This window comes from Neolamprologus multifasciatus, chromosome 15, assembly GCF_963576455.1.
Source record: "Neolamprologus multifasciatus chromosome 15, fNeoMul1.2, whole genome shotgun sequence".
Classification (NCBI taxonomy): domain Eukaryota; kingdom Metazoa; phylum Chordata; class Actinopteri; order Cichliformes; family Cichlidae; genus Neolamprologus; species Neolamprologus multifasciatus.
Window position 1 is genome coordinate 9,455,823 of NC_140453.1, and position 25,148 is coordinate 9,480,970.

The 25,148-nt window shown below is 38.3% G+C and overlaps 1 long non-coding RNA gene across 1 annotated transcript; it reads left to right on the plus strand.

The window, feature by feature from the left end:
* Positions 1-11,751: 11,751 nt before the first annotated feature.
* Positions 11,752-20,417, plus strand: LOC146501557 (uncharacterized). Its single transcript, XR_014869455.1, has 2 exons — positions 11,752-16,972; positions 18,783-20,417. It is a non-coding gene; the product is annotated as an uncharacterized LOC146501557 (long non-coding RNA).
* The last annotated feature ends 4,731 nt before the right edge of the window (positions 20,418-25,148 follow it).

Sequence of the window (25,148 nt, forward strand, 5' to 3'; positions counted from 1 at the left end):
CTATTAGACCTTAGTGTTCTCCTTTTTTAAAAAGAATCGATAAGAGAATCGATAAAGAATCGAATCGTTAAACAGAATTGAAAATGGAATCGGAATCGTGAAAATCTTATCAATACCCATCCCTAGCGCCACATTGCAGCACACTTTCATCTTAAGTTGGCTGAAACAGAAAAACTCTATTTTCTGTAAATGTGGGATTAAATGTAATGGAGGTAATAGAAAAGAAGAAGTTACATTTATACAGTACGTCTCTGTTTTTCTATGTGGTGAAAAAACACTGATGTAGTGAATGAAAAAAAATCTGTCAGCACAAATAAATAGAAAAGTGAAATTACAAAAAAAGTTCTGGTACCTCATTACCATCTCCTGCAATTACAGTTACAAGAGAGAAATTCATAGTTAACAAATTATAATTAAGAAATATTGGTGATATAGAAATGTCTATTATAGCTTATCTGTTACTTTGTTGCCATAGGAATGGCTTTGGAGGAGGTCTGCCCTCCTTGACATTTTCCAGAGGTGTCCAATGGACCGGACTGGAGTTATATTTGAATTGGAGCTGGGCCGAACCCGGTCCCCAAGCCTTATGTTTGATACCCCTAACATAGCATATTATTAGTACGCTTGTTTGCATTTTTCCTGGTAAAATTTGATACTTTTTTCTTATGTGGAAGGACAGGCAACAGCACAATGCATAAATGTACCCCAATACCAACACCCTGCAAAGAAAGCTCCCAATCAAGTATAAGGCCAACATCTTGGTTCACCACTTTGATGTAACAAGAACTTTGTGATTCAAATGCACGGGCATGCAATGCAAAGGTTGTTCTGGGTTATCACTAACTGTGATGGATGGTGACAGTGAATTAAACCTGATTACCCTCCCATTCATTGACTGGCGTGCAGGTAATGACTCTAAAAGCACGAGGACGTCTCTGAAAACAAAGGTGCGCTAGTTTGCGTGGGAGCTCCACCAACAATTACACAGACCGATATAATTCTGGGAGGCTATTTCGCTTTTTAATGGGAGTAATAAAGATACCGCGCGAAATGCATCAGCCTTGATTTAATTTTCCGCGTTCGATTAGTTGCACGGCTATTATTTCACAGCCACGAGTGACATTTTGACAGTGTCATTTCTACCATTGTTTAAAAAGTGCCTTAGCGGTGTCAAGAGCCATCCGAAGCTAATGAGCCCGCAAGATAATTTGGGTAATTAGTCACTCTATACTCTTTGAGTGCAGAGCCGCTAATTACTTTGAGGAACGATAATGTGCCCTCAGGGGAGCAGTCAGACATTCGTAAAGTCAATGGTATCAGTCAAAGAGCTAATTTAGATTCATTTCTGATATTTTCATCCAAATGCATAAAATGAGCTGTGGGTCTGTTTGTTTAAAATGTTACAGATATCCTCATTTAGAAAGTATGACACATTAGTTCACATTACACAGCAGTAACGTGAGTACACCAAAGAAGATCACCACCAATCTCCTGTCCGCTGACTATCTACCCCTTCTAATTAAATGGTGAGTGGTTGGCTGTGTTACAGTGATGACGAACTGCTGAGTCAGAGGATCATCCAGCAGCACTTGTGTGAGTCAGCTCATCTTAACTGGTTGTTTTTCAGATTTTCTTTTCATATCAAAGTGATACTTAAGCTCTGCTTGTATTATACATTCTGCTTTCTCTGCATACCAACAATTTTCACTTTAATACAGAATCAATACATGCCAAAATGAGTCCACATTACAGAAGTGTGTAGAACAATAAAAGAAGAGCAGGCGGTGCAGCAGATGGGATTGTTTCATACGCTGCTGATTCACTGTAATGGGAAGAGTGCACCTCCATGTCTTATAGCCTGATGCATGAGTCTCACAACTCAAACTGACAAGAGGACAGCGGGAAGAGAACATCTTATCATTATGGCTATTTCTTCCGAAAACCCGTTCCTATTTTTATTTAACCGAAGCTCCTGTTTGTTGTAGGTTTGCACTGCTCGCAATCCTGATTTTAAAAAACAGAGGAATTAAACATGTACAAAAGTAAGAGGAATGTATGTAAGAAGGATGAGAGAGACAAGGATGTGTTAGCCAAAAAAAAGTGCACGTCTGAGATGATGCCCCTGCTAATCATGAAACTGTCAGAAAATAAATTTAAAGTGCAGGCAGACAAACCGGTCCACTGCTCTTATGTTTTATTATACATCACCACTGAGAGGTGAGCTGCAGTGTGTATTTTTGATGAAATGGGGGGAGCTCCGCTGCACATTTGCTCTGAAAACACATAGAAGCTGCAGATTTTTTTTTTTGTGGATACTCAGTTACATAAACATATGTGTCACTCTGCAATCAATTTTAAAGCAGCACAAACTATGACGCGTGTTACTGTTTAAAAGCTGTCCACTTTGAATGAGAATCCACATCAGTGTCTTCTTGCACACGATCACAGAGTCACGGAGAACAACGAAAGACTTTTTGCACATTCTGGGCACCTCTTTGGCCTCAATGAACTATAAAACTGAGTTACAGCCAGCACTCTGATTGAGCCTCCTCTCTCTATGGCTGTTCACACTCACACATTTATCTGACGTGACATAAGCGCCAACCTTCAGCCGCTATGGCTGTGTTAGTGAGTGACTTTGTCAGTCATTTTGGCAGTCGCTATTGCTGATTCATGTCTCTGTCTTTCAGCAGAGCAGTTTGCACCCCTGACAAAATCAAGTTACACGACATCAGTTCAATGACAGCTACCACTGCCTTTGGGCTTCATTTTAAAATTGTTCTTAATTGCAGGTGATGATCCTAATCGACCTGATGCTGACACATAGTTAGTCACCTGTGATGAAGTGCATCCCAAGTGGAAGATAATGACATTATTATTATGCTGGAGAAAAATCACTTTTGGTTGGATATTAATCCAAAATTAAGAAAATTTAGACAGGTACTCTTTAATGCATATGCAACATTTCTTTTGACATGTGAAAACAATGACAGACTAAATTTAACAAATCAGCTCATCAGATGATGGCTGACGTTTCTTATTTTGATCTGGAGCAAATCAGCTGATTGACTGATCAAATCTGCCATTATAGCATGACTGGAAGGCTAAACATCCACCTCTGACTCTGATCACATTACTAAGCCTTGAAAATTAGGAAAGTATTAAACAGTTGAAGAAGTGAATATTAATCCCAGATTATCTGCAATGACTGTTGAGATACTAGTTAATGAACAGCAGGATTAAGCGCAGAAAAAACACAAAAAATACCTGAGTTGAACAGACATCATCCATTGAGGAGACACTTTATTAAGTATATTTTAAGTAAATCTTGCTAATACTGCACTGGAACCCCTTGGAGTTCAGGACTACCTTAAGTCATCAGGGCATTGATTCAACTAAGTGTGAATTGTAGCCTTGGTTTCCTGTTCTTAGCTGACAGGAGTGCCACCCAGTGTGGTCTTCTGCTGCTACAGCAGAAGATGCTCTGCTGGATACCTTAGTTGTAATGAGTGGTTACCTGAGTTACTGTTAGTTTCCTATCAGCCATTTACATTTTGAGTATCAAGAACAGATTCAGGTATCTTATGATGATGACAGTTTGACCTGCTGCAGGGAACCACACAGGGCAGGGATGTCAAACTCATTTCACATTGGGGCCACATTGCAGCACACTTTCATCTTAAGTTGGCTGAAACAGAAAAACTATATTTTCTGTCTATTTTCTATTTTCTAGGCTGTCTGACCAATCTCCTCTGACCTCTAGCATCAATAAGGCATTTTCGCCCCAAAAATGCTCACTGGATATTTTCTCTTTTTCATTCTCTGTAAAGCCAAGAGTTGGTTGTGTGGGAAAATCCCATCAGATTAACAATTTCTGAAAATCTCAAACCAGCTCGTCTGGTACAATCAACCATGCAACATTCAAAGACACTTAAATCCCTTTTCTTCCCCATTCTGATGCTCAGTTTGAACATCAAATGCGTTGGGTTGCTGTGATATGATTGGTTCATTAGACATCCACATTGATGAGCAGTGGCTGGTGGCCAGAGACTGTGAGGTCAGTGATGCAACTGTAGGCAGTGAATATATCCCACTGCCACACACTTACCCATCTGGCTGAATAAAATTTTAATCATCCTCAATTATTACAGTGAGAGCTGAACACAAAGAAGAAAACAATATGAAGACATGCTGAGCACAGTGCTGCATTTACCTATGATGACATCAGGTAAATCAGATGAATTTCTCCCGGTGAAATAAGCCTTGATGAGAAAAGAATATTGAAGTGGACTCTATATAATTAATTACAGACAAAGCTCATTATGATTCTTGAACGTGTTTCGATATTCTTAAGGGAGGAAGTAGTAATGATAGTAGTAATTTCAGGAGCTGATGGAGCTCTACATTATGGTTCTGGGTGATAACACAGGTGTGCCAATGCTGACGTGCTCTTCAGATCAGACAGTGACTAATTCCACATAGATGCAGTTTCTATATATCTTTGTACTAAAGTTGCAGGATCGTGTGCTTCTCGGAGAGCAAAGATGTGGAGGTGGGATGATAAATACAGCATAGTATGAGAAAGATGGATGATGCGTAAAAGGCTGTGAATTGTGTGACTGTGGAACAGGAACAGTGATTACAATCTTCAGACCTCACCCTGAACTCAGCTGTCCATCACGTCTGAAAACCATGGAAACGCTTCAGTGAGTGGGGCATCAGGTGGACCAAGGCTGTCTGTTCTTTTATCAAAAATCAGTTTAAGTTCATGTTATAGTTTCATTTGCCAAATACTTGGGAGGTTGAGCAAAATACAAATAGGCAAAAGACAAGAAAATGTCAATTGTTGAAGCTGATTTTGCTTTTTGAAAAATATAAGCTCATTGTGAATTTGATGCTTGCCCAAATATTTTCTGTAGTGTTGAGACAGAGGCACAGGTTTCCATTCCATCACCTCTTCTTTTCACTCTGTCTTTAAGGACCAATAGAACCAAATGCTTTTATTTTTTAAAATAAATTGTTTACCCATTTTTGCTTCATACAGGATTTTGGTTATGCTGCTTTGTTGTATTTTGTTTTATAATAAGTCAAATCAGAGTCAGGAAGTAAGTGTTTACCCAAAAGGCAGTTTTTCTGCATGATGGCATATGCTGCTTCAAAGTCTGTATACCATATCACTTCACTATCCACAGTGAAGTGAGTTTTACATCCACATGAACCTAGAAGGTTTTGACCAAGAAAAATCAGTAAATCAAGCTTGATTGAAATTTGCAGCATCCTGCATGGATAAGCTAAAGGCCTTCTGGAGAATTGTTTTATGACCAGATGAGACCAATATTGAGCTCTTAGGCCACAATGGAGGGTGAGGCTTTCAATCCCAAGAGCAATGTACCAGCTGTTAAACATCGTGGTGGTAGCATCATGCTCTGGGGTTGCTTTGTTGCCTATGGTACTGGCACATTACACGAAGAGGATAGAAAAATGAAGAAGACTAGCTCCAAATTCTTCAACTTCACCTTAAAACAGCTAGATAGTGGAATCTTAAACAAAGTTGGGTTTTCCACCAGGACAGTTGGGTTGGGTTGGGTTTATATATATTTCAGCCTGTGTGCATACTTCTGAATGTGTAAATGCACTCTCACACCATTACAGAAGCTGAGTTTTGAAAAGTGTGTTGACAGCTAGCTGTATGGCTTTCTCCTATCTAGCTTCTTGTTTATTTTCCTTCTTGCTGAGCTGATGCAGAGAATTATATCTGATCTTAGGGGCCAAAGATCACAGACATGCAGTATTGGTTTGTCTTTTTTTCTTGCATACAGAGATTTCTCTTGCATTCTTAAATTGCTGCACTGTTTGCCCAAACTGTCTTTCACAAACTGCTTAGCCCGTGCCCATGATTACCCCCCAGATATCTCTGTGAATTTGAAGAACTAAAAACGGTGGGTGAAACATCTCCAACAAGTCATATTCCTATGATTTGTTGGAGATACACTGCAGAATGTGTTTAAACTGGACCTCTAAACAGACCCTTTAAACTGATTTCATTTCTATTCCATATGCCATCTTGTATTTTAAAGTTTTATACTACAGAGAAACCCAAGCAGATAGTAGGAGTGTGAGCTATAAATTGGATTGTACTGCACTATGCCGAGTGCTGCAGACCTCTGATGAATAAGATTTATTTTCTGTTAGTTCTGATTTTCTGCTCTGTTTGAATAATGCCAATAGTTCCAGAGCAATATTCAGCAGAGGCAGAGACTAACCTTGAATTTACCTTCAGAGCCTGGGATTAGAATTTATTTATTTTTTTGCATTAGATCAAATGCTGTCAAAAAACTGCACTTGTAATTTGTCACCCTGCTCTCTAAAATGCCGTATTACGCGACTAACCCATAGATTCTCACATAAACCCAAGTGAGATTTGAGCAGATAGGCTATTTTCTTAAAAATCCTTTATTCACCAGCTCCTTTCCAGCACACTCAAATCTTTAACACTATTTTCTCAGACCACATGGTGGCAACAGTGTCTCATCTTATCACAGGCCAACTTTAATACAAAAAGAATTAAATTAAAGTAAAACAAAAATGAGACAACATGTGTTCTTCCTGCTGGCCAAAAAGGCATTGCTTCAGGTGTTACTACTGAGGATGACTCATAGAGAGAGAAGAAAAATAGTTTAAAGGTTCACATCATGGGCGGTTATGAAGTTAAAATGGAAACCACATACAGACAATAGACAGGGTAAATGTGAAGGGATCTTTTCTAAAGTTACTGATAAAGGCAGTATTGTTTACACTGGTGATTCATTAATTGTGTAGCTGAAGATACTATTGATTTCTGAATGCTTTTTTAAAGGTACGTTTAAGCTATAATAATTATTTTTTGATATTCAAATGTGATAGAGCTTGTGTTTTTTAAATGTTGGTTAGTACTGTCGCTTCATAGCAAGAAGACTGGGGCCATTCTGTGGCCATTCTTGAACGTTTTCTCTGCTGCTCTGTTTTCCTCCCACAGTCCAACGACATGCATGTGAGGTTAGCTGGTGATCCCAAATGGAATGGGTGAATGGGTGTCTGTCTGTGATAGCCCTGTGATAGATTGGTGACCTGTCTAGGGTAATCCCTGCCTCTTGCCACATGACAACTGGCTCCAGTCTGTTAGTGGATGGATGAATGGACAGATAGATGGATGGTAATGGAAGAAATCAGAAATCTGAACACTTATTGTACTTCATCTGATATTAAAGCAAAGAGGGAAATTATCATGAAAAGAAACAAGACAATAATATATAGAGGTCCTTACATGAGCAAATACACTCGCTCTCTTTTCTTCTTTTCTCTTTTTTTCTTTCTTTTTACACTAAGAAAAATCAGTCTGTGAATGAAGTTAATAAAAAGCAGTAGGCTTTCTAGAAGTGAGTGATTATTAGATTATAGAAGTAAACAACTGAATTATTGCTGGTTTTGATTCATGTTTAATTTGATTGCTTTAACATAATACTGTTTTACCAGTAACATCACTGCCAGCTCAAATATAACTTTATGACATTTATTTACATTCGAGTGTCAGGATCTGGTAACATAGTGATTTGCATTGTCAGAGGCTACATTCAGTGTCATGGTCTTAATTAATCAATCAATTAATTAATTAATCAATTATATTTAGTCCGCTTTCTTTCTTTTTTATCCATTAGTCACATTTTCTTCTTTTTCTTCTTGAAAAAAAAATCATTTTTCCTTTTCATTCTGCTGATCTTCACATCCTTTGCCATCTGACATTTAGATTTCCAATTATGCTTTGTCAAAATCCAAGACTCTTTAATGTTTGAGTTGCTCTGGCCTTATGATGTATTATGTGTGTCAGATTACGGTCATTGTTCTAAAAAAGCAACTTCTATAACCAACAACAAGCCTGTGCATTCACTCCATTTAAAATGCAGTACTGCAAACAGTAGTATGCATTTAAAGTAACAAAATACAGCAAATACAGTAACACACAGTGGTAGTAACAGAGTTCCAACAAGCTTGAAAGTCAGTATTTAGTATGACTATCCTTAGTATTCAACACAACCTGGATTTCTAGCTTTCTATGTATGCTTTCATTGCATTGGCAGTGTGTTTGGGATCATAGTCATGCTGCTAAATGAAGTCGTTGCCAATCAGATACTTTCCAGATGGTTTTGTCTGGTGAATCAAAATCTGATGGTAATTTTCTGTGTTTATAATTCCATTGATTTTGAGACAATCCCTAACACCGCTGGCTGAAACCACTACAGAGCCTCCAGTGCATATAACAGATGGCTGTAGACAATCACTTCATATATACTGACAGACTTTAACCCAAAAATTCAAATGTGGGTTCATAACTCCAAAAGTTCTGTTGCTGCTGATTTTCAGCTTAGTTCTGAAAACTAAAAAACAGCCATTTCTCCCTGTTTGCCCTCCTTAAGAATGGCTTCTTCACAGCCACGCTTCCACTGAGACCACTTCAGTAGATGGATCAACTGAAGGTCCAGGTGCAGCTCTTAGATCCTGTGTCAGATCTTCACTATGTTTTCCTCGTTTAGCAAGAACATAAACATTTATCTCCTTCCTCTTTTGTCATCCACTCGTCCAGTTTCCTTAGATTTTTTTTAAAGACACACTGCACACTATGCTGAAATATGTCAAAGTTTTGGTTAATAACTGTGAGAACAAACTCTTTGTTGGTAATGGGAACACATTGTAAATGACCTTTAAATCGTCAGACATATTTGGGTAATATTTTCACATATATATGTTTTGAAAATATTTTGGCTTTGGTTTGAAGTTCATGCTTTTAATTTGAAACAGGAAGTTGTAGCAAAAAACAGGGGGGAAAAGAATGCCCTAAGCAGAAAGAAATGTACCTGACTGACAGTGATGTTTTCTTTATTGTAATAAGTTATGTGTGATCAATATCAGAGTTCATGTGTAGCTGTAAGCTAGTGAGGTAATATAGTTAAACAGGTGAAATGTAGTAGTGTCTTAACAGTATTGTGATTTATTATGTAGGAGTTGAATATAAAAGATATTCTGCTTAAGATACATGATATAAAGCATAGACTTGATGTGTATGTTATAGTTTATGTGTGTGTAGGATAAACAAATGCTACCCTGATATTAAAATTTTAATATATTGCATTTTTTAAAATTTTTGTTGCTCAAGACCGCTTAAAAAACACCTCACAAGAAATTGTGGCTCCGTGTAAGCAAAACATAAAAAAACAAGGGACGGCTCAAGAATTTTGCACAGCACTAAATCTCCACCTTGAAGCTAAAACTTTAAAGCACCACATATAAAAACATCAAAGTTTAATAGTTTGAGGCTTACTTTAAATTGCCTTTGGCCCTCAGATTTTGAACACACCGTAAATCAGCAACAACCAAAATGTAGCTATTAAGGATGGATCCAGAGTTTAAGTACCATGCTTAAATTTGACTAAAAGAATAACTGAGGATTTTGAGAATTATGCATGCTTTCCAGATCAATATCATATTCATATTTTTCTGTTAAATAGCAGGCAAGGCAATCAGTAGAGACTCCAGGAACTCTTTGCCCCCAGCAAAGAAAAAGCCTGGCACAGTGACACCACTTCGATTTTTAGAGAATCAAGAAAATTAGACATACTGTGTTAATAAGTGAGCTTTATCGGTATGGATAAACCGCCTTTTTATTACCTTTGGACAGAGCCAGGCTGTCTGTTTCCCCTGTTCACAAATTTTATGGTGAGATAAGCTTCTCGGCTGTTTGTTGTTTCCTCTTATTTAAGTTTTATTGATCTTCTTATCTAATTCAGCTTAGTTTCTCTAAATGTCAAACTATTTAAGCACAATAATCGCAGGAACTCTGCTGCAGGACTAACAGGCACATGTGTTAAGTCTAATTTTTATTGCAAGGGTCAAAATAAAACTTTGCTTTGCTTGATAAAAAAATCATAATCAGATTTAAAAAACAAACAAACAAACAACAACGTCAGTGCCATTTAAGAAAGGGATGTGGAGAACTTTTAACTCACACAGGATTATTTTTCAGTTGTGTTAGATTTCCAGGCAACAGCATAAAAGTGTGAGGGTGTGGGAGAGTGGATGTTATATAGGAGTGGGTGATATGAGGTAATTCCGCAAACTTATTAAGCAACATCCAGATCTATATTACTTGGCATCAGTCTCAGCCATCTCATTTCTATAAACTATCTATCGAAGATGGTTTCTTGGCATTTATTAACGCAAATTCAGGAATATCCCTGTGCGCTTCTGTACTCTGTTTAAACTCTGTCTAAACTCCTGATAGAGCAGCAACTCCTCACTGGCTCTCTGAACCTTTCACAGCACTTCGTCTTTATCAGTATGGCCGATGGGAAGTGTGGGGTAGATGAGACTTGAAAAGAACAGCAGCTGATTACAAAAGCTCTTGGTGCTTGTTAACGTTCGTCTCACAAGAGATTAAAACTTCCTAAACCTTTGCTTGTGATTTGGAACTTGAGACGAGGGTTCGCCACTTGTTTATTCAAACCCTGTCGCAGGAGATTCTCTGTGTCAGTCTGCACTATTGATTAAAACTTAAATCAGGCTCCGGCACATCCAGATCATTTTGACTAGATATGTCCGGTGGGGCACGTATTCAAGCTGTCATAGTAATTCAGACTCAAGATGTACAAGCTGGCAGGAACTGATATGTTAAAGATTATTTAGTTAAGAAACATTATGTCATAAAATTGTTAAGCTAAAGTTAAAGCTGGATTTTGTTTTAACCAAAGTGCATAATTTTCTTTTTAGACATGAATGAGTGATTATCCATGAAAATTTGAGAAGTTCTGTTGGCAGCTTAGGTTTGGCCATATTCCCACATTAGCCTAAAATTTCAGCACCAGTGAATGCTGCTTGGTGCAAGATAAATGCTGGACCTCATTGGGAGAGAAACATATAATAAGGTTCTGATATAAAAATAAATATATTTTTAAAGAATCACGTCCCATCTGTGCTTTGAAATACGATAACTCCTACACACCTATCTAAATAAAATCATCTGTGAAAAGTAGATATAGTTTAGTAGATATTTGTTTATGCACTCTTAAGGCCCCACCACAGCATTTCAGTCAGGTTGAGGTCTGGATTTTGACTCTGCCGCTGAAACTGCTCGATTCTTTTCTTTTTCAGTTGTTCTGTTGTAGATTTGCTGCTGTGATTGGGATCATTGTCCTGTCGCGAGGCCCAACTGACTGTTACCTGTTGAAGTTATGCAGCGGCTGGCTTCACCGGAAATGACGGCTCACTTTATCACGTTGCTGGGCAGGGGTCAGCATTTACTCAGCTTTTACATCACTCTGGGTTCCTGGCTAGCGTAGCATTAGCATGCTGTGCTTGTAAAGAGCCAAAGTTGTGTTAACAGTACAATGCAGATGTTTCTGTTCTGGAGCAGTCTTTACCATTGCGCTCTCGTCCTTTTGTGTAATAAAAATAAAAGTAATGCCCATACACTGTGCCACTATTTTCCTCCTCTGACACACAAACTGAAATCAGCTGATCGTAGCAAGAGCGTAAGAACTGATAAGCGGGATTGACAGGCAGGCAGGCTAACAATTCCAAGGAATTGGACTACTGTGCATCCAGTGCTCTGCTTCTTCGATGGCTCACCCCTCTCTAGAAACCCTCTAAGAAATTCCAGCTCAATTTCCAGGTCCTCACTCTGGCTAAACACTACCCTGTTTTCTCTTCTCTGGCAGATTTATTACTCCTTTTGAGTCCCAAAAAATGACAGATGTAGCTTTTGTGATTTTTGCAGTTTCTCTGAGCATTGCATAGTTTGACCTTGAGGTGAATTTGCCAGATTTACCACTCTTGGGAAAAATGTTGCATTGTGTTAACACACACTTGAATCCTCCAGACCTACAAACTGCTAAAAATTCTGCTTTTATAGAGATGCTCACACTTGCTGGTGGACAATTAATCAAGTGCATTTGATTAGCAGCACCTGGCTCCTACTTACCCTTTTAATTCCCATGGAAGCCACGAAGAGGACCTTGGTTTTTCACAGGACTATAGTTACTCATTTTTATCCACCACTTTCTACAGTAAATATTTAAAAAGTTATCTGAAATGTAAACCCTTGTTGTTGTACTTCAGTTTCTTTTTCATCTTTTCTTGTGAAATAACAAAGTTTATGACTTTTGCATGGATTAAGTGCTGCACAGTCAATTGCTTATTCATTGCTGAAGCTCAGAGTTACTGCATTAAAACTGAATTGAATTGACGTGGGTTACCGAGCCTACTTTTGATGTCTTGAGATGGAGGCTGCAATCGTCTTCTCATCACATCGGCCAGGAATAACTTAGAGCTAATTAAAGAATTATAAAACACCACAGAAATGCTGTTAAACAGAGATCATGCAGATTTGGGACATTGTGGGAGGAATTTTAAAGCATTCTAATTTCTCCAGAGTGTAATAAATGTTTTATCTCTCCTTCAAGATCAGCAGATACCGTCTGATGTCAGACACGTTGCTCGCACGGTTTAATGAGGCTGCTTAAGATGACTGTGAAGATAATTCACTTTAACACCTCATCGCTATTGATTCTAATAGGGATGAATTGTGTTCCAGACTTCCTGCACTACTTTGTTTTTCTTTCTTCTTTTTTTGTCATGGATGTCAGGAGATGAAAACAACTAAGTAGCCTTTTCCTGCCTGTGCAAAAACAATAAAGACAGTAAAACAGCAGCGCTCACCTCATGACACAACTTCTGTGACTAAATGCATTCGTCACATCTAACCTGCGTGCAAAGGAAATAACATTGCTCACTTCTAAGGCCAATTAGGAAAGAAAATGTCATTTTTAGTTCTCATACATGCTGAAGAATTCTTATACTGCACTTTTTAATGGTCCTACATGAAAATAAATCTCAGATAGCCATAGCTTGAGTGGTTTTACCTCTAAATATCAAGCACTAAAGAACTGAATTTGAGGGAAATGTGTGGTTTTCTATCCTATTATCTATGAACCCAAGTTATATTTGACAGTCATCGCTGAACTGTGAACTCTAGGAAGAGTGATTCCCAGACAACTGTCTGCACATCAGACATAAAGCTCAGAATCTGCCGGTCCTTTCGGTGGAAAAAGCCATTCAAGATATAACACAGTACTTTAATTTAAGGAGATATATTTATACATCCAGTTAATCAGGACTTCCTTAAAGTTCTGTCAGGAGGTTGAGGTCTAAAAAATTTAGTCTAGGGTCAAGAATGATAGAAAACAAAGCAATGTGGGTAAGGTTAACATGTCTAATGTGATAGCATAATTAGGTTAAAGGCTCATTTCTTTCAAGCTCGCTGCTGCATTATTTTGCCATCGCACTCTCTCTCCTTGTCAGCTCTTACTTCTTTTAGTTGCTTTTTTCTGTGTGTAGAGTTTGTGCACACAAACATATCCAGCTGCAGACATTTTAAGCTATTTTTTTAAAAACATTTTTAAGCAGAAAATATGCACTTCTAACGAACATGGATGTGTTCTGAGAAGTTTTTTCAATTCCAGGATACGTATTTTAACATAAAGTTGGAGGATTCTTGTAATGTAGCGTCCTTCTTCAATATGAGGGAATAGGCAGTTGAAGATGCCATGCTCATGCATTGATTTATTGCATTTACGCATTTGTATCTGGTCATAGATTACAGTTTTTGTCATGGCACATTTCTCTCTGTCAGCGCTGTAATGAATAATGTTGCATATCGATGATGCTGCCAGTCTATCTGTGAATTATAAACTTATCAAAACCACATGATCCTGACAGTTGGATAGTTCAGTGTCAAACCCAACCTGCAAACCTAGAAGAATATGATTTATACAACGTGGCATATATCTTTGATCGTAGAGGAGTGTTTGCACCAAAGGGAAATGTGGCATATTAGAAATAGAATACACCGTCATGAGTCATAGCTCTGGGTGGAAGAACGTGGTTAAATGTATGTATGTCTGTAAAGAGAATTTTACATTTGAAAAGACGCGTGGTGCTCTTGTGCACTGACATAAAAAAAAGAGTAATATTGGTAACTATAGTCCGGAAAGCCCCACAAAGTAGCAGTTATAGAAGCTCAGTTCAAGGCGCTGAGCTTGGTGTCATGCAAGATGATTGGTTGATTCAAATTCTCTCAAAAAAGATCTTTGACAAAGAAAGGAAAACTATGCCATAGCTACCTAAATGCGTAAAGCTGTGATGATGGAAATTGCATTCGTTTTGCAAGTGCTTTGCCATAAATATAGTCACTATAACCACTTCTGAAAGATGCAGATTATAACAAAGTATTTTAATACTGTCATGTAAAACATAAAGATTTAATGTGATAATAACCTGTGATGAAAAGGATGCCTAGTGAGGTGTTTTGGCAATGTCTCACCAGGAGGGAACCCCAGGGCACTTTAAATGAAACATCTAACTTCTTGAGATACTCCAAGAGCCACTTTCAGCAGTCAAAGAATGGACATCCAGGTCCTCTAAGACTGAGCACTAAGGCCTTTGCATATTTCTATTTCTCTGGCTTGGGAACACCTGGGTATCTTTACTTGGATAGCTATGATGGATGACTGGATGGATGGGTGATCTCCAGATATATTATAACATGCCTTATTAAACTCTAATAATAAGACTTCATACTCTACATAACAAAATACATCTTCTTCTTCCTAGTGGTTTATATCGCACGATGCAGGGTCGACTATTTTGCATGCCTTCCTCCACTTCTTCCTACCCAGGGCGTCTTCTGGCGTAACATTCGCAGCCTTCATATCATCTTTGATTTCGTCCATCCAGCTCTTTTTTGGTCCTCCTCGTGGCCTGTTTCCACCCAGATCTAATTGCTGGGCTTTCTTTGCGATGGAGTTCTTATCGCTACGGACAACATGGCCGTGCCATCGGCGCCTCGCCTCTCGCATCTTGTCTGTGATCGGTGTCACTCCCCATCATTTCCTGACATCTTTGTTCCTCGCTCGGTCAAGTTGTGTGAGACCCAGAGGCCACCTCAGCATCTTCATCTCCATGGTGTGAGATGGTGTTTGGTCGTCGCTGGCCAGCACTCTGACCTGTAGAGTGCCACTGGGCGCACGATCGTCTTATAAACTTTCGCCTTAACCTCCTAGGACCTGCCGTCCACATATGTGGACCTCACATTTTGGGTTATTTAGACCAAAATACTCAATTTTGCTCTACAAGGGCCTGATATCCACTTACGAGGACATTATACTGCTACTGTTCTATTGAAACTTTAAACGAATATCCTCATATGTGGATCTTATTTTTCTTAGAAACAAAAATTAGGTAAAAAAAAAAAAATCTGGTAATTCTTTGTTTTTACATTCATCAGGACCCAATCAGCCCAAATATCAAAGAGAAATTAAAAATGTATGCAATGGAAGAGTTCGGGTCTTAGGAGGTTAAGATAGATTGGCATTCTCTTGTCGCATAAGACTCCACTGACCTGATGCCACTTCATCCACTCTGTGTTGACACGGAGTCTGGCGTCAGGTAGAGTTTTGCAGTCCGAGGTGACAAGGGACCCGAGGTACTTGAGTTGGGCAACTTTAGTCAGCGGCTCGCCGTCGATAGTGATGGTTCTGTTGGTCTGGGGGCCGCATTCAAGGTTACTCAGTCACTTAGCAAAATACATATTAGCTCCTTATTTTACCACCAGACTGACATCAGCATCATAAAGAAGTGAGTTCACCTTTGACTCATTGTGTGGACTAAAGAGGTTGTTTGCCAGCAAATCGCAGAAGATTGAAAACTTATAAAAACTGGGCCTTCAGATTTCATCTGAATGACTTAACTCAAGAGACTGTCAGCAAGTTAGTGCACCAAACTTTTCATTTCCCTTAACAATGACTTTTTACTTTTAGTTATCAAAGCATTTGATGATTAAATGTTGAAGAATGTATATATACATCTCTCAAAAATGCACACCTGACCTTTTGTAAGGATTGCAAGCTTTTCCACTGTACAATTTCCTTTTGTGGAAAAGTCAGATTGTGCAAAGGTCGCTGGGGTACTTCACTTTGGTACATGGGCTTTAAACGTCAAAAAAAATATATATTTGGATTAGCATTCAGTATGAATTATTAAATAAAAACTGTTCCTGATGTTTCACAGGTCAAAAAATAAACTTTGCAGAGGAATGGAGCTCTGTCTTTTCACTGCCTGGATAAAAGAAAAAAAAACTTGTTCATTGTGCAGCAGAAATATGTTGTGGTTATCTTGGGCATATTGTGTTTATGCTACAGTGGCTCTCAAGAGGCATCTGTATGCTTGCTTGGGCAAACACAAAGCTGTCTGTGGTGAAGAGCAGATTTCATACCAGAGAGCTCCTTTTTCACATTCCTTCCTGAGGATAGAAACCAGACTGATGAGTCCTAAAGATGAGACAAAATCTGACTTACTGAAATTGACTTATTAGCTACAGAGGAGGTAAAAAAGCACCTTAAGGAAATTAACTCATCTTGCAACTTTATGTGACCTTACTGAGCTGGGATGTCATTTTGTCTCCAGTGAGCTGTAGGAAGAAAAGTCAAGGCTGAGCATTACAGATCTGTAGATACAGGAAGATGGGGTTAAATATGGTTAAAAGCTGCCTTCTTGGACCTGTTGTGCTATCTACGAGCAACCAGTCTTTGAAATAGATATAAACGGTTAAAGAGAACATGAAGACAAGGATGTATTTATTTAATCCTTAACTGTTGTTGAAACTGGCTTTATTCCCTCGTTTTTTGGCAACAGTAGCGCTGGTCTTTACCACAAACTTGGCTAAAGAATTGGCCATTGAGTATAATATTTTGATAAAATGTCATTCACAGAAAAAGACACAGTTTCAGAAGTAAATTTAATTATTCCACATAAAAAAAAAAATCAATTGGAGCCTAAAAAGGTCTAATTCCCCATGTTGCTTATAAAATGCTGTGACTACAAGTCACCAGTGTTGGGTAAGTTACTTTAAATTAGTAACTTAGTTACATTACTAGTTACTTCTATCAAAAGTAACTCAGTTACTTCAAGTTACTCGTTACTTTCAGAGTAACTAGTTACTAGGGAAAGTAACTTTGGTTTTACTCAGAATTCTCTTGTTAATGTGTCGCTTCCGTAACTGGATACCCAGCAAGATTGCCAGTCTTCTAGCTTGCTTACTTGCCACAAGTGCACTGTGTCACCTACCAATAGAAAGGAAAAGATAATGTGGACATTTCCACGAGAGAAATCCCACACCTGATTCTATCCTAGCCTGCTTTTTACATCCAACACAAAAACTGCAGTCGTGGTGCTTTCGATTGTACTCAGAACTCTGAAATTCTGCCTTCTGAATAGGAAGATGTAGGTAACACCAGACTGCAGATGAGCTGCTTACAGGGCTGGACTGGGACAAAAAAATCGTCCCGGGCATTTTGACTAGAGACCGGCCCACCATTATAGGAAAAATCATAAAGCCTTTGAATGAAAATAAACACTGTTGTGACAGTGATGTACACTGTTCTGATGGTATATATGTATCAATCTATCAATTGTTTGTTGTAAGACTCAGATAATTATTTTTTTAAAAGTGAGACATTTTAAATGAGAATAAGAAAGTATTTCCTTGTGCCCCCCTTTCCCCCTTAATGCCCTACATGGAACCCTGGCAACACTTTGCTAGACCCGCCCCTGCACAGTTACCAGCTGTCAGCTACTTAGAAAAGGATCCTGGTGTTATTTGTCTCTCAGAAACAGTTCATAACTTCAACTCATTCATGTCACCTAAAAGGTAAACCTGTTTCTTCATCACAGCTCTGATGATTCAGTAAGGACGTCTCCTGGTTTCATCTTTATGTTTCCCTCTCACCAGATAACCAAACCGACATCATGACCAGCAGCTTTACAGCGGTGGCTCCAGCAAACATCAGCTGATACTAGAAATTAATATTAAATAAATTCTAACATCAGCTGATCAAGCTTAAACGTGCTGCCGTTGTTTAGCGCGACATCCGCTGGTTTCCTCTTTCTGGCGCAAAGTGGGCGATAAATAAACAAGAGAGAAAAACCGATCAGCTGATCATTGATCAGTTTCACGATTGAAGTAGAAACAGGAGACGGAGGGGAGATAATGAGAGAAGAAGAGGCAGCTGCAGCGTAAAGACAGAATAACTCCAGCTTTGTGTGTTTTTCCATTGTAGCTGAAGTCCGAGACAAACTGTGTTCCTTTTCACCTCAATAAGAAACGCGTAATATTTTCTCTGAATACGAGACGATTCCGTTTTTTAAGGGACGGTTGGAAACTCTAATAATTAACCTTATGAACAAAATAAAGTTCAACATCTTCATAGCACCCACCCAGCTGTATAGAAACTTCATGCTAGCTAGTACGCAGTACGAAAAAGTCAGCATAACGAAAATAAACTCCACCTAAACTTGGTTTATATCTGACTCAGATACACTGCAGGTCATAACTTCTTACCTGAAGTTCAGTTCACCTGACACTCTCGGACCAGCGGCCGCTTCGGGTCTCTCCTCTTGCCTCCCTTTTCCTTCATCCACCTGCTGCTTCCACCACTTGCTAATGTTATTGAATCTGTGGAAGCTCCGCGATAGCCACCACACGAAGTAACGAATAACGAGCCTATCTAAATCCCAGTAACGAGTAACGCGTTCCTGGTTTTGGCATAATAACTAGTTACCGTGCTCGTTACCGCAATAATAACGTAGTTACTGTAACGCGTTACTTAATAACGCGTTAGTCCCAACATTGCAAGTCACAGAGAGCATGTCAGAATCCATTTACCACTGAGTGAAATACCAGCACCAAATCGTAACTCATATTAAAGCCAAATGTTTCCTTTTAAATAAATAAATGAATGAACAAATAAATAGATTCACAAAGTTGTGAAAAAGTAAAAGTATCTGCAAAATGTCTGTTTGCCAAAATGCATTCAACAGGCTTACCTAATAAAGTGGCTGGAAAGTGTACATATCTGTTTCACCATCACAATGTACAGCAAGAAATGTGTGACTTTTATATGCGATAAGGGCTTTATCATTTATCCAAAAGATATTACCATCTTTGCACTGAAGGTTTTTTTTTTTGTACTGGACACCTACTGTCAAGCACCAGCCAGGAAAAAAGGCCCATACTTTGTCTTTAAACCTGGAAAGCGCTTGAGTGTGCATAAATAACTTCAGCTCAACTGTCTGGCTGCTTGGTGCGCTCCAAAGCCAAGAGTGGCCATTTTCAGTAATGAACAAAGGCGAGCTCGCTACTCGCTGTGCCAAGATGTGTCGGCACATTTGTGGCCATTCTAATGGCACTACTTAAACTAAATGCAGAGTCACTTTAGACAGTTGACTCTAATAATAGCTTATGGAGGCTACTGAAAGGGAAAAAAAAATGCTTAACTTTGCTGGTTCTGACAGCAAAGCAATAACCCTGAGCCCATGACCAAAAAATCCATTAAGTATCTGGCAGTAATTCAATTATCTGGATTTGATTCACTTACTAATGAGATGAAATGTTTCAATATTATTAACAAACTTTCCAAAACTCAAAGCCTCCTTCAAAAAAACTGATCTGAAAATAACCCTAGCCATATTAGGGGACATGCTAGTGCAATGGATGCCCGAACAGGCTAAAAATAGTAAGTGAATGAAGTGTAATGTCTCACAAAGCATCAAACAAAATACAAAACACATTTTAATGAACAGAGAATGAGCACCAATGTACCTATTACTAAAATAATAGCTAGGACATTCACTAAAGACATAGCTTTCATTAAAGACGTAGCTTTCATCTTTCTTAGCTGAGGGACCGATACTCAACCTCTAATCACACCTTCTTGCCCTCTGTTTCACTGAAATTGCCCATAAAATTCCTTTTCTTCTTTGCCATTTTTTCAAGGCACTTTTTCCCCTTTGATCACACTGATGTGAGCTTGAACATGCGGCTAGCAACTTGTAGGTTAGAATTTCTGAAGTCTCACATATTATTGTGGTCCTGTACATACAATGATCATGGGCATGAATGCCATGGTAATTGTGGGCTTTTAAGGATTTCTTTAAAGATTTTTTCCCCCCCCATTGGATCAATATATTGTACATATGTACCAGTTACTCTGACGTATGCTTAAAGAACACAAAAGACCTAAACATTTTTTTAATTCAAAATTTCTTAAATATATCTACTGTAACCGTCATAGACATCTACTATATACCACTTTGTGCTACAAGATGCTACAGTAAGTCTATGTAGCATTTAGCATTTTGCACTGAACAATTGATGTGACATGTTTGGGTCGTGTTGTTCTTTTGCCGTAAATAGCAGAAAACTGAAAGTGCATATTCATTGGCACATATTTGATAACATGTCACACACAATCTGTTACAAACAGTTCAGCCAATGCCTCCGACAGCAATCCTATCTATCTTAATGTTGCTGCTCACTATCGTTCTCACATACTATCCTTTTTGCCATTTCTGTTTTATCAAACAATAGAGATAGAAAGAAAGGGTCTTTTAATCAGGATCATTTGTCAAGTTTACAAGCTATTGCAGCACAGTGGTGCATCAGCTGGCCTTTTACTAACCTCTTGCTCTCTGTGATATCGCATTTAATGCAGCCACTTGCAGTATAAAAAATATAGAATGCTGTATAGAAAATCTGTATAGAAAATCTAAAATGCTGATGGGATGGTGAACAGAAGCATGTTGCATTCAATCAGGATAGTCCAGAACTCAAGGCCATTCTGGAGAGTGGTGAGTGAAACTACAGCAGAAACATATGACACTGTTACACCACTGTATTTTTCATGTTTAGCTCTTTCCATAAAGATGTGCCAGCCAAAACTAGCCATCCTAAACACATTAGACAAAATGCAGTCGCATGTCACCCCATCTCTCTTTCAGTGGTGCATGTAGAGAGCTTCAGCAGCTGCACATCTGACAGTACTGTATAATGTTGCCTCTTAGTGTTACCTGAGGTGACAGAATGTAAAAGGCACCTCCAGATTCAAGCTAGTGATAAGAGGGAGAGACGTGATTTGTAGCAGTAAATCACTCACAGTACTCCTCCTGTCGTACCTGATATAAATGTTATTCCTTTAGATTTTTTTTAAAGTGCAAGATAAACTCTGTAATATAATCCCATATGGGCAAAAATGGGAGAAGAGGGTTGTAGTCAGTGTGTTGCTTTGTTCTGGTAAGCTAGATACTGTATGAGCTTCAGAGTAAATACGTGTGTTATTATGTATTATAGAGCGAGGTATTTATAGTTAAGTTAAATAAAACTAAAAGCCAAAACAAGATGTGAGAAAACCTTTTAGTTCACTAAAACAAAGCTGCAAAAATAGACTTAAAAAAAAATCAAAACAAAATAAAATGATTTTGGGACATCTTGGAAAATTAATTAAAATAAAATAAAATGGTAGAGGAAATAACCCCAGCTTTAGTATCTAAGTTTGGTAAAAATGTCATTACTACTTGCCCTATTGAGATATTAATGGATGTGTTCATTGACACTCTGGATGTCTAAAATGCTGTGTCTAAAAGTTCAGTGTTTTCATCTTGCCTTTGACATCTCCATGCAATAATCTGAAAGCATAACTGTGACTAAATCATGTGCTGCAGACATGCAGGGGCGATTTTACATATACTGTTTTTTTGAAACTTCACTTACCACGTGTTTGTCACTTGTTTGTGCTACTGCGACTACACACTATGGCTAAGGATGAACACACCACGGTCTCGGCGTCTTTTACTTTTAACTAATGAGATCAGTTTTTGCGCAGTTGAAATTGTTTTGTTAGTATTTGTGATAACCTACACAATCAGTCAACCTTTACTGATGTATAGTGTTTCCTGTTTCATTCGGTGTTATGTAACACATAGAATGAAACAGTAGAGATGTACTATTTATCAATAAATAATTCAGAGTATTCATAACAAAAGATAATTAAAAACCTGAATTTAAAGGTGAATAATTTAACACGGTCTAATCTCTTTTTAAAATGCTCAAACTGTGTACACAGTGGATCGTGGCAAGCTAGTCCCTGATTAAAATCTATGGTTTTATTGTGATACTAATATAAACACCCCAGCATTTTAAAATTAGATTATATTGATGTGTTTTTTAATCTTACCTGCACTAAAATGACATCTGTGTTCAACAGCTGAGTTGAGGGTGTTGTAACAGGAATGTGTGTTGCATTTACAGGAAGACGCTTAATATTGATTTTGTGGGTCTTGTATGTAAGAATTTGCAGTTGCTCATGTTTTATATCCACAAATAGCTCATAATGGCTGCATAATTAACTTTTATAATCAAACGTGGTGGCTACAGGGTTTGACCGTCACGCCGAAGGTTGAAATGGATCCATCACAGGTTTTAGTTCTTTTCCATGGTCTCAAATGCAGATATTTAGGAGTTGTGCTTCCTGCACTAGTGTGTGAAATCTTCATATACACATCATATATAAATTATTATCCATGGTTTAAAAAGTTGACCTTTTCATAATAGTTAATTGACAATAAGCCTAATATCCAGGGTTTCTACTCGTAATTAAAAGTATTGCGGTTTTAAATGAGTCATATTCAAACATATTCCTATTTTTGGTAAACCGTTGCATGGATCCTCTGATTTGTCACAAAGGTTTGAGTGCTTTCATAAAACATAAAATAGCAATGCATTGCAGACGATTTAACAGAAGTAGCTCCATCTATATTCTTTTCAAAATGCGAAAACCTGGAAATAAATAGAAAGAAAAATTCAGAATGGAACAAGCAGGGTTTTGGTCAATCAGGAAAACACAGACTCCTTAAGTGCAGAGGAAACGGACATTTACATGTGCATTACCATAAATTGAATCTGTCTCTTGTGTCTGTTGACAGATATTTTGAATGTCTTTAAAAGTGGGCCCGACAATACCCTTTCTCTGTAAAGATGAATGCGAACACTAAAAGGGAAGTGCTTCTGACACTGGTTTTAAGTGGTATACTCAATGTGTAAAAACATGTCATCCATGAGTGTTGATTTCATTACATACAGGATACAGAAGCACATGTTTAAGACAAAACGCAATACATAAGGTTGTAAAATGAGAGATTTACTTTTTTAAAACTGTAATATAAAACAGTGTATACCATATTTAAGGAATAGATTCAACTGCAAACAACCTCTAGCAGTTACTCACCAAATAGCAACACCTTAACAGTTACTAAAACATCTCAATCACTTCTAAGTTAAACCTAAGCAGAACACACCATCTCAGGGATACATCACACAGTCTTACATATTGCACCCACCCCCACAACATCAACAATGTATGTTACTCCACTTTTTATCACACCATAATCCCTATTGTGGAGAGGAGAACTTGTTTCAATGCTGCTGCTGATTTTACTTTTTTTTGCCCACAAAGCTTTAACTCCCAGAAACAGGCGGGTTTCATTTCTGAGAAAAAGAATGACATCTAATTCCCCTCGATTGCCCAGTGGGGGCAAACTAAAGCTGCTTTGAAAGGGCACTGATCTAAAGAGCCTCTCTGTTCAGGCTTATTTTCTGGTTTTGATCTATCTTTTGGTCACAGTGGGTCTCCATGAAGGATTTTATACATTGTTTGAGTTGACTGACCGAGCGCTGTATCCTCTGGGTTTTACTGCATGCTGCTCTAGTGAAAGAAATGCAGCCATTTTCTCCTTGACTTCTCTGAAATAAAGCTATATAAATTCATATATTTGCATAATAATGTGTCTAAGGTAAAACAAACACTGTTATTTTAGTCTCTTTTCATACTAAGAAACTTTGTTTTCTGCTCTTAAAGCAAGAGGAGTTCCCACAAGGTATCTATGCAGTCTCTGTGAGTGAGGGCTATGTGTCTCATGCTGAATTCGGGTAAACTTGAGACCAGATCTTATTAGCACTGCCAGCAGGTGCAGGAGAATTTGTTAAAAAAATTCTTCAATGATCCACCATGTTGTTAATTAACAATAATCTCCCACTTATTTTACAATTTCAAAGCGCACTATCCGGAGGGACATTGGTGCTTTGCACCCTTCTGCTGCAGTCAGTAGTTTGACTTCTTGAGTTGGATCTTAAGTTGTGGGAAGCGTCAGCTAAACATCAAAGGGCCTTTTTTTTTTAACTCCTCAAGTTGTAGTTTGAACTGAAGGAAAAACTGCTTGAGAAATATAATTGCATCCACATTGGGGAGAATGTTACACAAGGCATAGAGATTAAGGCTTCATGTCCAGTGGCATTTCCTGAATGGTTCCTTCAACTCTGAATTTTTGCATGAGGTGTTTAATGTTTGACTATTTAACAAGCTTAAAATCAAGTCTATGTAAAGTTCACTTTTTCCCCAACAACTTTGGTAATTAATTAATTAAGTAATTATATTTCACTGCTCAGAAGTTTAGTTTAAGTCAAATTTGCAAGTGATTGGTTGCATCACAGCCTTTGAACCCTTTCACTGTCCCTTTTATATTATTTACACAAGCCTCTGTTGGGTTTTATTTGAATGTTCTTTTTACTGGATAGTTCTTATCATTGGTTAATGTCTCAGAACTCTACCTGTGCACCTGATATTTATTGGTTAACACGCTTGAGGCAGAACTGCTCTTTTCAGATTCCAACTTTAAACTATTTTACTCAATCGGTAAAGCAGTGAAGGTGGGTCAACTGGTGCTTGATAGATGATCTTCATATATACATATTTTTATCAGTCACATTTTTGCATTTGTTTTAAGGAACGTGTCATGGTCCTGGGTCGGTGACCCAGCGCTTTGAGTTTGTTATTAGTGTTTTCTAGTTTATTTCTGATCTTGTATTGGTTGTTGGTGTTTGGTTGTGTTTATCTTCCCTACCTGCGTCTCCCTCGGTGCTCTGTTCATGTCCTCGTGTTATGTAAAACAGTCTGTGTGTTTCCTGTTTTACTTTGTAGGGTTGTGTCTCGTTATGTCCATTAGTTCCAGCTGTGTCCCCTCCTGTGTGCCATTTCCTGATTACCTGGTGTGTGTATTTATAGTGGGTGTCGGTCTGTGTTCGTTGTCGGCTCGCCTGTGTTTCATGGTGTCTGTTCCTCGTCTGTGTCCCTCTGCATCCCACCGCATCCCACCGCATTCGTATGATCTCAGGTTTG